A 12,436-nucleotide genomic window follows, 5' to 3' on the forward strand; every position below is an offset into this window, starting at 1 on the left:
TCTATAAAAGTCATTTTTAAGTTGTCTTATTTGTCCTAAACTTCCTTCAGACTGGGAGCAGTCGCTTGTTTGTCATGTTTTTCTGTGCTTAAACTTCTTTACTCAAGTAAAAGTAACAAAGTACAGGCTTGTAAATTTACTTAAAGTATAAAAGTAAAAGTAGAAACCACTTTTTTCATGCCGTTGCCTACATTTTAAATGGATGTCTGCCAATAGGACTAGATCTCCGTTGTGTTCATTTTCAATCATCTCGTCGTCCATGCTACTATGCTAACGCCACCGCCACCAAGCTGCAATGATTTGCTGCGAATGAATACCGCCGAATCCGTCGTTCATCTTGTAGTGGTGCGTCAAATGCAACGTAGATTCCCATCCAATTAGATTGAATTTGGTATTGATGACGTGAAAAATAATAAGGGTAACTCCATTGAAATGATTCAAAACTAAAGTAACGAGCCAATTTTTTAAAATGTAAGGAGTAGAAAGTACAGATATTTGTGTAAAAATGTAAGGAGTAGAAGTAAAAAGTCGCCATAAAAATAAGTAGTAAAGTAAAGTAAAAATATCAGAAAAATCTACTTGAGTACAGTAACGAAGTATTTGTACTTCGTTACTTATCATCTCTGCTAACGGGCGAAAAACCACAGCAACCCGAGGCAGCCATTGCTGATGGGCTGGAACATAACACAGGGGCATCGCTCGCCACTGTGCCAATTAGAATCACACTCATGGGTCACTGGTCTCCAAGAAATTTTCGAGTGATGAAACTGGAGCGTTTTGATATTTTTAAAACAAAATGTGACAGACAAGGCAGTGAGCATGAAGAGTGCAACATTTACTGGAATGAACTGAAATCATATAAAGTTTACTCTACAAAAGGAAATTGCAACCTTAGGTTCATCCTACTGTATATTACAAACAAAAACTTGGAGAATATCATCACAGGCAGAATGATGTTTTTCTGCATCCCTGTAACTCCCACTGTCCGATAGGTACCATTGAATTTCACCCAAAATGTGTCTTAGGCTGTCCCTGAAGTGAACCATATCAGATTTTTTTCCAATGTGACCCAGGCCGCTTAGCTATATGGTCCTAAATCCGATACGCATCTGATTTTCAACCTGTGTGTGAACGGCCCGGTCGCATTCATCCGACCTGAAGTCAATAATAGCCGACATAGGTCCCTATTCTGCATCTTGCTACTGAGAAGTGGCAAGAAAAACAATAACCATAATAGGGAGAGTAGTGTTTATGTTTGACCATCTTAAAAAGATGAAGTTATTAAGGTCGGGAAAGAAAAAAGCACCTCGTAAATACAGAATTATTCAACACTAAAACTAACAGACAACTGGTACAGGTAAGTACTTCCACAGCCAATAGCATAAATAACCTTTTGCCATAAATGCCCAATAGATAATAGCCTCGTAGATACACCAGTGGGTATAAAAAAGGTTCATGAAAACATACTTGGTATACACGTACACCAAAGACACTTCCAGTATAAATATAGAGCAACTTCCTAGTAAATAACACAAACATATGAAATGAATGCAGATTCTTCAATTAGAAAAAGAAAAGCAGGTTTCTTTACAGCACATTTCAGCAACAAGACAATTAAAAGTGCTTTATATAGAACTATATATATATATATAACTATATATAAAACTTAACAGTAAAACAAAGAGAATATTAAAGTGCCTTTGAAGCAACTAAAGAACTGAAAAGTGAGTAATTAAAATCACTGATGATGAAATTAAAGGAAACTACAACTAAAAATTAATATTTAAGTTTAGATATCAAAGCCATTTAAAGCAACTGAGTTTATTTCAGATCAGTGAAGCACAAGAAGTAAAAGACTTCGACTCTGCATAGTAGATTTGATATATTAGACCTATTAGAGAGGTCTGGCTGTTGATCCCCTGCCAACAAATCTGTAATGTATTTGGAGCTAAGCTGTTTAGGGATGTATAGAAGTATTTTAAAGTCTATTCTCCGAGCTGCATGGAGCAAGTGGAAGGACTTTAGAACTGGGCTGATGTTCTTCACTTTCTTAGTTCTAGTGAGGATGCAGGCAACAGCATTCTGGATCAATTGCTGCAACTGGGATCAATTCTGCTAAAGAAGAACAAAGTAGGAAATCGTTTTTCAACATCAGTCCTTTAATCCTGGGGATTTTCTTCAGCTGACAGAAGGCCGACTTTGTCCCGTCTCTGAAGGTCCAGGTCTGAATCCATCAATACATCCAGGTTTCCATTGGTGTTGTCGAGCTGTGTTAGCCGTTTGGTAAAAGTAGGGTTTGTTTGTTTTTTTAAACAATGAGACACCCTTCTATTGCCTGATCATAACCAAAACAATGGGTACCCTGAGGGTACCCTTAAAATGAAGCTAAGGCGGAAATTCAACTGAAGAAACTCTGATTACTTCCATTCAACCTGAGGCTGATCCGCCTCCGATGCAGCCAACCCGCTTCAAGCCACTTTCCTCGATGCCCAATCATCTTCCAGCACTCTACTTAAAGCCACACCAAATCATCTCTAGGCCTGCTCTTCAACAAGCGCAGGATCCATCGCTCCTATGTCCGACTTGGATTCAGAAAACCCAGAAGACCGCCACTTTGAGCCTGGTTCTGCCAGAGATTTCTTCCCAAAGGGGAGTATTTTCTCTCCACAGTCACTTCATGCTTGCTCTTCATGGACAGTTCATGGACAGTTTATGCAAACTTTGTTCATTCAGTGACATCTAACTCAAGCATCACCCTGTATACCAGCCTCTATGGATTAACCAAACTTCATCTATCTAAACTACACCACCAGTTTCAGGCCCGGGGGAAATATCCTTATTCTCATACATCAGTTTATCTGCATTAAAGTATAAATCAGCGTTTATGTTTCCTGCCGAGGCCTGAGCGCCAAAGTTCAAACTATCGTACCAATAAACTCTTCTAATTGCATCTTTCTCTCTCTGTGAGTTTTTCAGATTGAAATACCTTACAGGTCCAGTTTCAGTCACTGACACTCCATTGGTCACATTATACAGTAGTAGCCATTCAAAATTTCCCCGATTTCCTTGGCTGGCCCTTAGCTTGTCCCCTACAATTTCTTTTTAAACAACAGTATTTGTAATAAAATATTCTGTCATGATTTGTGGTGGCTGGAAGTTGGAGGGGATTTCACTGGGAGCTGGCTGTTACTGCATATAAACTGAAAATATTGCAAATTTCTCTATCTCATAAGTACTCCTTATTGTTACAACTAGAGCAGGAAGTGGTTAATGACACCAATTATGTCCAGCTCTGTCCTAAGCGTGAACTTATGTAATCTTTTTCAAATTTTTTAGATCGAAGGGGCGAGCTTCGGTGGCGCAGTGGTTAGAGCTCACAACCCATGTATAGAGGCCTTAGTCATTCCCTAAAAGTTTTAAAAATCCACTGGATTTGGTTTCCAAGATTTGAAGACGTTTCGCCACCTCTCCAGGAAGCTTTCTCAATTCAAATGTCTGGATCCGCAGTGAGTTTGAGGCTTTATATAGACCAGACCTTGTATTGCTTGGAAACATGCAAATAGAGACCGACGAATGGGTCGTTTGGTTCCATTGTTAGCCTGTAATACCTGAAACCTGTCTATGATTGTTAACGGTTGGTCGTTAAGGAGGTAAAGGCCTTAGTCCTCGACATGGCCGGCCCAGGTTTGAATCTGGCCAGTGGTCCTTTGCCGCCAGAGATGGGAAGTAAGGAAGTACAAATACTTCTTTACTGTACTCAAGTAGATTTTTCTGATATTTTTACTTTACTTTACTACTTATTTTTATGGCGACTTTTTACTTCTACTCCTTACATTTTTACACAAATATCTGTACTTTCTACTCCTTACATTTTAAAAAATTGGCTCGTTACTTTAGTTTTGAATCATTTCAATGGAGTTACCATTATTATTTTTCACGTCATCAATACCAAATTCAATCTAATTGGATGGGAATCTACGTTGCATTTGACGCACCACTACAAGATGAATCGACAGATTCGGCGGTATTCATTGGCGGCAAATCATTGCAGCTTGGCGGCGGTGGCGTTAGCATAGTAGCATGGACGACGAGATGATTGAAAATGAACACAACGGAGATCTAGTCCTATTGGCAGACATCCATTTAAAATGTAGGCAACGGCATGAAAAAAGTGGTTTCTACTTTTACTTTTATACTTTAAGTAAATTTACAAGCCTGTACTTTGTTACTTTTACTTGAGTAAAGAAGTTTAATCAGTACTTCCACTTTTACCAGAGAATTTTTTAACACAAGTATCTGTACTTTTACTCAAGTACGGAAAGTGAGTACTTTTGCCATCTCTGTTTGCCGCATATCTCTCCCCCTCACTTGTACCCCCTTTCCTGTCAGCCTAATTTGCAATAACAAGCCACTAGTGCCACGAAAACCTAAACCTAAATATATATATATATATATATATATATATATATATATATATATATTGAGATTAAGTGCTACAGTTTGTATGTATGTTTTGGTTTTTAAGAAAGCTCAAATGCACATCATAAAAGATTAAATATTGCCGGAAGTAGGCGGTGTGGTCTTCAGGCGGAGAGAGGAGGAAGGCAGTAAATCCTCCACAGAGAGAAGGAGGAGTCCTTCCTGAGGATTTGTTTCTGTCAAATGAAGAAAGGCGCTGCCATCTTCTGACATTATGTTCCCAGCGGAGCAGGGATGAGGTCAGAGGCAGTACATCATGTTTTCTTTTTAACTTTTCAGTGGCGAAACTTCGCTGCGGAGTAAAAGACCCTCGTAACACTCCTCGTAATGAAATAATACGTTTTCAACCTGCGTGACCCCGAGGATTGATGGCTTCCAGTGGAAAAATTCAAAACACTTTGCACGTTCTGTGTTCTTGACATTTAAAAGATTAAAAAAAAAGAAGAAAAAAAAGAAAATGGACCCCAATTAGAGCTGTGGGAGGCACGGGGCCCTTTTGGTTCTCTTAGCAACAAGGTGGTTTTAACATCACCCCCCCCTCCCAACAAAACGCCTTGAAAATTGACCTTCTCATTCAGGGAGCGCAGATAAAAGCAGCCTTGAATGGCCTCGGATCAGGCTATTTTGATCGTCGTCTGAAGGAGGATGAAAATGGGAAAGTAAAAAAAATAAAAAATAAATAAAGCAGGACAAAGGAGAGAATAATGGTGTGGCGTGTAACTGCAGAGGCAGCATGAGGAATTTAACGTCCTACATTCTCTCAATAAAGAAACATGACATTAACTACCAGGTATTAATGTAAATCACAGCAGCGGAGGACAGTAATAGCTGCTTTACGACAGGTGATTATTATTGAAGGGTCTGTCAGAGGGGCTGACAGCGCGCTGGATAAAATCTAAAAATATTCAATAGTTTGAGAGCATCCTGCAGAGCTGCTGGCAAACAGGCATCTTTAGCAGCATAATATAAAGAGAAGGTGCCGCCGACGAGGGATGGAGCGGAAGAAGGGAAAGGCGAGGGTGTCACCTGTTGAAGAGCATTCATCTGAGCAGGGGAGCAAAGGTCAGCGGCCGCGCTGGAGCTTTGACTGGCAGGCGTGGGAGCTCGGCGCCCACGGCGGCGGACCAGCGGAGCAGCCGACGGTGGCGTGTGGTTTGGCCGGGGCCACGTTTCTGACTCGATGCTGACTAACTGAGTGTGTCTGCTGACAGTGTGTCTGACTGATAGGATCGCCCCCCCGGGAGGCTCTTCCAGGGGCCCTTTACAAAGTGTCTCTGATAGGCCGGGCCCCCGTAGCATCGCCGCCGGGGCCCCGCCGACAAATTAAATTTGAGCCCCGGCTAATGCGTGGTGTAATCGCAGAGTTGAGGCGGTGATAAATTTTTCAGAGAGGTTACCGTGGGGCGCAGCGGAGGAGGAGCTCTGCACAGAATCCCAGATTTGTGACAGCAGCGTGGGGAAAAATAGTGGTGTGACCTCAGCTCTGGGCTGGAGGAAAGAAAAAATGAAATAAATAAAATAAATAAATAAAAAACACCTTTGCTCTGAAGCCAAGGACTCGTATGAAAGGACAACAATAACACACCATTATGAGATGTAACATTTTTGCGACGACCTGTGTTTCCAGGGGGAAATTTGAAAGAAAAGCAATTTCACATTAAACTATGTGACACAAAGCAGGTCTGTGGATGAAGGACGGATACCGAGCTGGGGTGGCGGTCGAGGAGCTTCCTAACAGCCGCCGGCCAAATGGACGAAGACACATGCACCCCCCCCCCTTAGCTAAGTTAAAAGGGATGGAGAGGATGAGATTTCAAAGCCTCTGCTGCAGACACACACACTCACAGCTTTGCACACATCAGCACAGAGATGTTCAAATATTCTCCCGCGCCGTTTCCTCCTGCTGCACGCCCCGTATCAGACATGCTTCTGTGATTAATGAGAAGCCCAGAGAAAAGGACCTCAGCGCGCATGCGTGCGTCCGTGCGCGAGCCGGCGCGGGAACAGCCTTTTCACCCCCGCCGCCTTTTCTCTTCTTCCCACCATTGCTAAAAACTGTCCTTAATTAAAAACGCCGTCTCTGAGTCGTATTTCTCATGATTACTCGCTGCAGGCAGTGCAAGTGAAAGTCACTGTGAGATAAGACGCCAAGTGGCACACATTCACCTATTAAACTCCGTTTACTTATTATGGCCAACAATGCCGCTCTGATTAGCTGGAACACTGACAGCATTAGAAGACACATTCCAGAAGCGGTGCACAAAGAGTAACTTTGCTGCCCTTGTACAGACAATACAGAGCAGACCGCGGTTCAGTCAGCCTCCCCCCCTCCTCCTCCTCCGCTCTAACATCCCTGACATGACACGTTGGATTTGACCCCCTCATCATCGAGGAAACCCGGGGTGGTGAACATCTCCAACAGCTGGCGCAGCCAAGCTAACTCAACTTAACCACACCTTGGTGGGTTTCTTCTTGTTTTCTTTGTTTCTTCTTCTTTTCATGATGTCAACATTTTTGTTGCTAAGCAGTCGTTGCTGTGGTGATTTTGCACAGCGCTTCCCCACTGATCCCAAGTCAGTCAAACTGTGTGTCCGGCACCCCGACGTCTTCCTCGGATGGAGAGAAATGTTGCAGGTAGGACTACGGATGGGCGACTTAAAGCTAAAATCTTATCGGGGTTTAATGAGCTACTATCCTGATAACTAAGGTGATTAAAAACACAACTATTTATTCTATATTCTATAATATTTATTCTGCTCCTGAATAAACCAACCCTTTTAAAATACGCTTATTCGGGACCCCAATTACATAAAGAAACGTGTTTTTTATCAATTAACTGCACACAGCAACTGCCTTTAATACTTTTTCTTGAAATGTATTAATGCTCTTTTCAGAATCAGAAATACTTTAATAATCCCAGAGGGAAATGACTTTTGTTACACGCTCCAGTTACAGTTTTATACAATATATACACGCATCCAACTATACAATATAATAAAGATAAAAAATAAGGAATAAAAAGAGATAAAATATATACTCTTCTGTATATATATATATATATCTGTAGGTATATCTATGCAAATAAAGTGAAAATCAAAGTAAAGTGATAAATCCATTCTTAAAATAAATCAAATTCCATCTTTTGGAAGAAAAAAAAAACTAGTAGTAATAACTTTGATAATTCACGCCCAATTAAACATTTTTAAAGCTCAAAAGTGTGGTTTATACAGGTTTAGAGTTCATTATTGCTATCAATACATCCATTTAAAAAAATTAATCTGTAAAAAAGATAATTTTCTAATTAGCCCACATGCAATTGCACTGGACGCCCTATAGGGGGAGTGCCCCTCTGGTTTAGAAGATACATCATAATTCTTATCATGACAGCAAACAATTTAAAAATTTACTCCACAGTTCAGTTCACCTATTGATGGATGTACAAAAGTCAGAAACGCTTTTAGAAGCAATTCCAGTGATTAACGCTTTCGCCTTTGGATAAACATACTTTCTTAACAGACTATCCAGAGTGTCTCAACTTTATACAGAAGCAAAGAAGCATGGCTTTTGTTTTGCTTGTTATTGAGACTTACTCTACCCACAATCCACCGGGGACGGTGTATGTGTGGGGGGGTGTCTCGTTTACCAACACAGAAACGACAGAGAAAGCGGTCGGGATCGGCTGCCCTTGTCGCCACGCTCGCGCCGACCTCTAAAAAATGGACAACAAAGATCATATCACGAAACCAATACTAGTGGCGACGGCCTCTGCACAAATTGATTTACCCACCCAGAACTCACTCTCTTCTCAATGAGGTGCCAGGATGCTCGCAGCATATATCACTGTCACACAAGCACCCTCTAGTGAAATGTGATTTTTATCTTTATGAGCTTTTTTTTTTTTTTTTTTCTCCCTACTCCCCCCCTCCCCAGCTTCTTGCTGCAGCTTGTAGCGGCTCGTGATAAGTGATGAGAAATAAAAAAAAAAAGGGTTGGCAACGTTTTTTTTTGTTAAATGCAGGTGCTCTTTCTGCACATATGGGTGCCATCACACACGGAGCGCGTCGCCGCTGTGGTCCTGTGCAGCTTCAGAAAGCGGCTGGCGAGGCAGCAGGGGGTCTGCAGCTATATGGCTCATAGATCACTAATGTGTGGGTGAGAGTTGTCACCAGCCAGCGCCTGGCTGCGAAGCGCAACGTAGTTTATGGCACCAAATCTCCAGACATCAGCATGAATCGTGGCCCAGGCAACGACAGTGGTGGGGGGGGGGGAACTAAAAATAGATGATAAGCCCTTTTCTGCTCGCCCCAGAAAACAATGGCTCCCGTTTCTGATTTTTTTTTCTTCTTCCTCATGTATCGGCGTTGCAAAAACAGGAGGCAGTGGAAATGCCTGAGTGGCCCTGTAGTAAAAGATCTGGATAAATACAAGCGAGGGGGCCCACGCTAACCTGAAACGCACCCTTCGCTGGAAGCTGGAGAGACACGATAAACGTTGCACTTTCAAGTGTGTTAAATGCACTAAGATAGTCGGGCCTTTCTCTCTTTCCAACTGACAACCTCTGTTACACAGTTAATTACAGCCAACTGCAACACAGTGCAGTGTCAATTATCATGTGCTTTGGCTCTCCCTCTCCTTCTCTCCCTCTCCTTCTCTCCCTCCTGGTGGATATTTTTACAGCCTGGGCTTCACTGCTAAACTTTCTACCTTATTTTATTGCTATTCTGCCCAGGTCTCAAGGCTGAATTACATTTGCCAGACAGAGCTGTAAAAACAGAAGGGATTTAAGGATTCAGATTGGTGGAGGGTAACCTAATCTTCCCTAATTGGGGGAATGGTTCTCATTTATATCAGCCTGCTTTCAAAAAAGCAAGCTCATCGACAGGCTGCCATCATCCCGGGCGATTTTACTCTGACGACTCGTCGTCATAAAGGCCGCGGAGGAGGAAGGTGGGGGTGCCAGGGCCCCCGAACACACACATTAGAACCCATCGACATTAATCAAAGTGCTACTTTAAGTTATTGAGCTGTGGAAATAAATGCAGGGTAGAGAAAAAAAAAGATTCCCCCCCTACACACTCCTCCAATGTGACAGGGTGTTTTTTTTTTGCCCGGGCTGCAGTGCTTGCTGGAGTGCTGTGAAATAACACATTCTGGGCTGAAAATGGAACCAAAAAACGGTAATCCTTTGCCAGGCGAAGCGTTCTCGCCTCGCCAGATGCTTAGTTCTGAAATTTGCCTAATTGCCATGCTCAGATCAATCCTTTTCACTCTGCCAAATGAATCTGCCAAAGTGTGTTTGTGAGCGTTTTGTTGGCCCAATATGCTTCTTCTTCTTGAAAAGATTTCAAATTATTATTTTTTTTTTTTAAACCAGCGAAGGAAACGGAGACAGTTCTGGTCGCTGGGACTCATCCGTACAACCGGATGTGCTTCCACCCCTGCTGACCCGAGTGCCCATTAGCCATGGTGTTGCAGTCGGGGAAGCAGGGCCTATCCATCTCACCCCCCCACACACACACCTCCACATACACACAAACTACACCCACTCCTCATATGGCTCAGACACATGCCGTGGGCGGACTAAATGAGGCTCTTTGATCAAAGGGGAGCGAGCAGGAATGGACACTGACTTTCTGACCTCACACACTCACACCTAGTGCATCTATCCAATCTACACACTAACGGTAATTATTGTTTACATCTGGATCTTGAAGATGCACACGTGATCGGCACACTCCTGCATGTGCAGCTGCAAAAGTGGAGCCGTTTAAACTCTGCACGCACGCTATGAATGGCACACACACATATGCTCAGGAGCCACCGGCTATGATTCATCTCCCATCCGCGACTGCCGATGCCTCGCTCAGAGTCGGCAGCATCATCATCATCATGACAGAAAGTCCTCAGTCAGTCCCCAAAACCACCAAATGAGGAGAGGAGAAATGAAATATGGAAAGTGATGGATGAATCAGAAGTTTAGTCAACACAGAGTGACCCCCGGTTCCTGCTACCCGCTCTGTGTGATGAGCCACTCTATGCTTGTCAACAACATCCCCTATCATTCTCGCACAGCTATCTACTCACAAAACCAAGACCCGCCCCCCTGCATCCCTCCAGCAATTCCACCATCCTCCAGGAGAAACACCTCCGAAAGCAGAACGGGGTTGCTCGCAGCGACAGCAGCAACGATCTCTTTTTCAAACCCCCCCTCCTCCTCCCCTTCTTTCTCTCCTTTTCTGTGCATGCTCTCTCCTCTCGTTTCCCTTTTTTGTCTACACTTCTACCTTCCCGCGCCGCTACTGCTGCCGCTGCGTTCGGCACGTTGGATGGAAGCATGAAAGAGGTAAAAAAATATATACATATATAAAAAATTGAAGGAAAAAAAAAAGAGCGGGGGGGAGAAAGAGACAAACGGATGTTAGGGAAGGATGGAGGAGAAGAATTAGCATGAGAATACTCACAGTGTTGTTGTTGTTGTTAGAGGAGCGCGAGGATGGGAGCCCGGCACCGGTTCCTCAGTCAGATACAACCTGCACAAGATTGAAGAGTGTGGGGGAAAAAAAAGAAAACTAGGCTGTGAGAGCGGCAAAGCGAGAGCGGAGAGGAGGAGGAGGAGAGAAGAGCAGGACAAGGAGGAGGAGGAGAAGAAGAGGGAGGAGGAGGGAGCCGAGCATCTAATACGTGCACCAACAGAAGCCCAAATAAAAGGAATAAAGGAATCCTCCAGCAACTGTTTGGCCAGAGATGATGCATTTGGTGGAGCTGCTATGGAAAAGGAAGAAGGTGGGACATTTAAGAGGATTTAAACTAAACATAAAAAAAAAGCACACATTTTGACTCACAGTTGCATATGGAAAGCCGGATCTGTTGTCCACCTACCTCCTTATCGCTGCCTCACACTATTCTCCCTCACACACACAGTTTATCACTCTGTGCCGCTCATGATGCCAGAGATTCAGCTGGAAGCTATCGCCCTAAACGCCGTACGTTACCTAGAGAGGGAGGGCACCGCCGGATCCCCCGGACGCCCACACAACCCAACCTTCCCAAAAAACTCCTTCTCCACCTTCGACGTGCGGGGAGAGAGAATGCTCTGATTGAATGAAAGCAATCCCTCTGGCATCCAGGCAATTATTGAGGTTTTTACCTCTTGTCCTTGCCTCCTGAGTTTTAACGACTGTTTCTCTTTGTTTTTTTTGTTTTGTTTTCTTTGGGGACTCCCAACGCATGCTACTATCAGTGCAACTTTTGACACTTCCCTCCCCTTCATCCCTAAAAGGCTCCATAAAATTCTACTTTTTTTTTATTCCAGACGCTGACGCCAACATTGCTAGCTGCAAAGAGGAAAGAGTATACCAAATTGCCTGACCTTATTGGGTCTTGAAATGAGCAGAACACAAACACCTTCAGGGGGAAACTTTAATAACAGTCGTAGATTTCAGCCTCTACCTTTTTCGGCGCATACCTCTGCGGTACGTTCTTCTTCCTACCGTCATCAAGCAGAGAGCTGTAAGTCAAACACCTAAGCCTCTAATCAGGTAACCCTCCCTCCCTTTTCCCTCCAGCCCCGGACGCTGCATCCCTGCAGCCACTACTGCAGTTTATCTCCCCCCAATTAACATCTTCTGAGCGAGCCTCTATTATCTTAACCACACAGAGCAGAGAGGTCCTCGGGGGAGACGCCGTGGAGGACGGCTGAGCCGTGGACGGAGGGCTCCCAGGCCTGCCGCTGCCGCTTCAATTCGCAGGCCTAATTAAAGCCCCAGTCAGACATGACAAACTGCAGGCAGAGGTGCTGCGGAAACAAACAGGCAGGAAGTGTTGCCTGCTCTGGCAGCGCGTTGCCCGGAGGATCCTCTTTGTGAGGATTATCTGTCAGAAAACAGCCACGTTCACGTCAGCGTCATAACAACATCATCCAAATCTCTTTTGATAGTTTGCTCAGTTTGATTGTGTT

General features: G+C 43.7%; 2 long non-coding RNA genes across 2 annotated transcripts; one reads left to right on the forward strand and one right to left on the reverse strand.

Moving 5' to 3' along the window:
- Positions 1-9,828: 9,828 nt before the first annotated feature.
- Positions 9,829-12,007, reverse strand: LOC119785575. Its single transcript, XR_005281052.1, has 2 exons — positions 11,359-12,007; positions 9,829-11,009 (listed from the first exon to the last, which is right to left on the reverse strand). It is a non-coding gene; the product is annotated as an uncharacterized LOC119785575 (long non-coding RNA).
- Positions 10,482-11,350, forward strand: LOC119785573. The gene is made up of 2 exons (XR_005281051.1): positions 10,482-10,822; positions 10,961-11,350. It is a non-coding gene; the product is annotated as an uncharacterized LOC119785573 (long non-coding RNA).
- Positions 12,008-12,436: the final 429 nt, after the last annotated feature.

This window comes from Cyprinodon tularosa, unplaced genomic scaffold (genome assembly GCF_016077235.1).
Source record: "Cyprinodon tularosa strain WSP-4 unplaced genomic scaffold, ASM1607723v1 ctg250, whole genome shotgun sequence".
Lineage (NCBI taxonomy): Eukaryota > Metazoa > Chordata > Actinopteri > Cyprinodontiformes > Cyprinodontidae > Cyprinodon > Cyprinodon tularosa.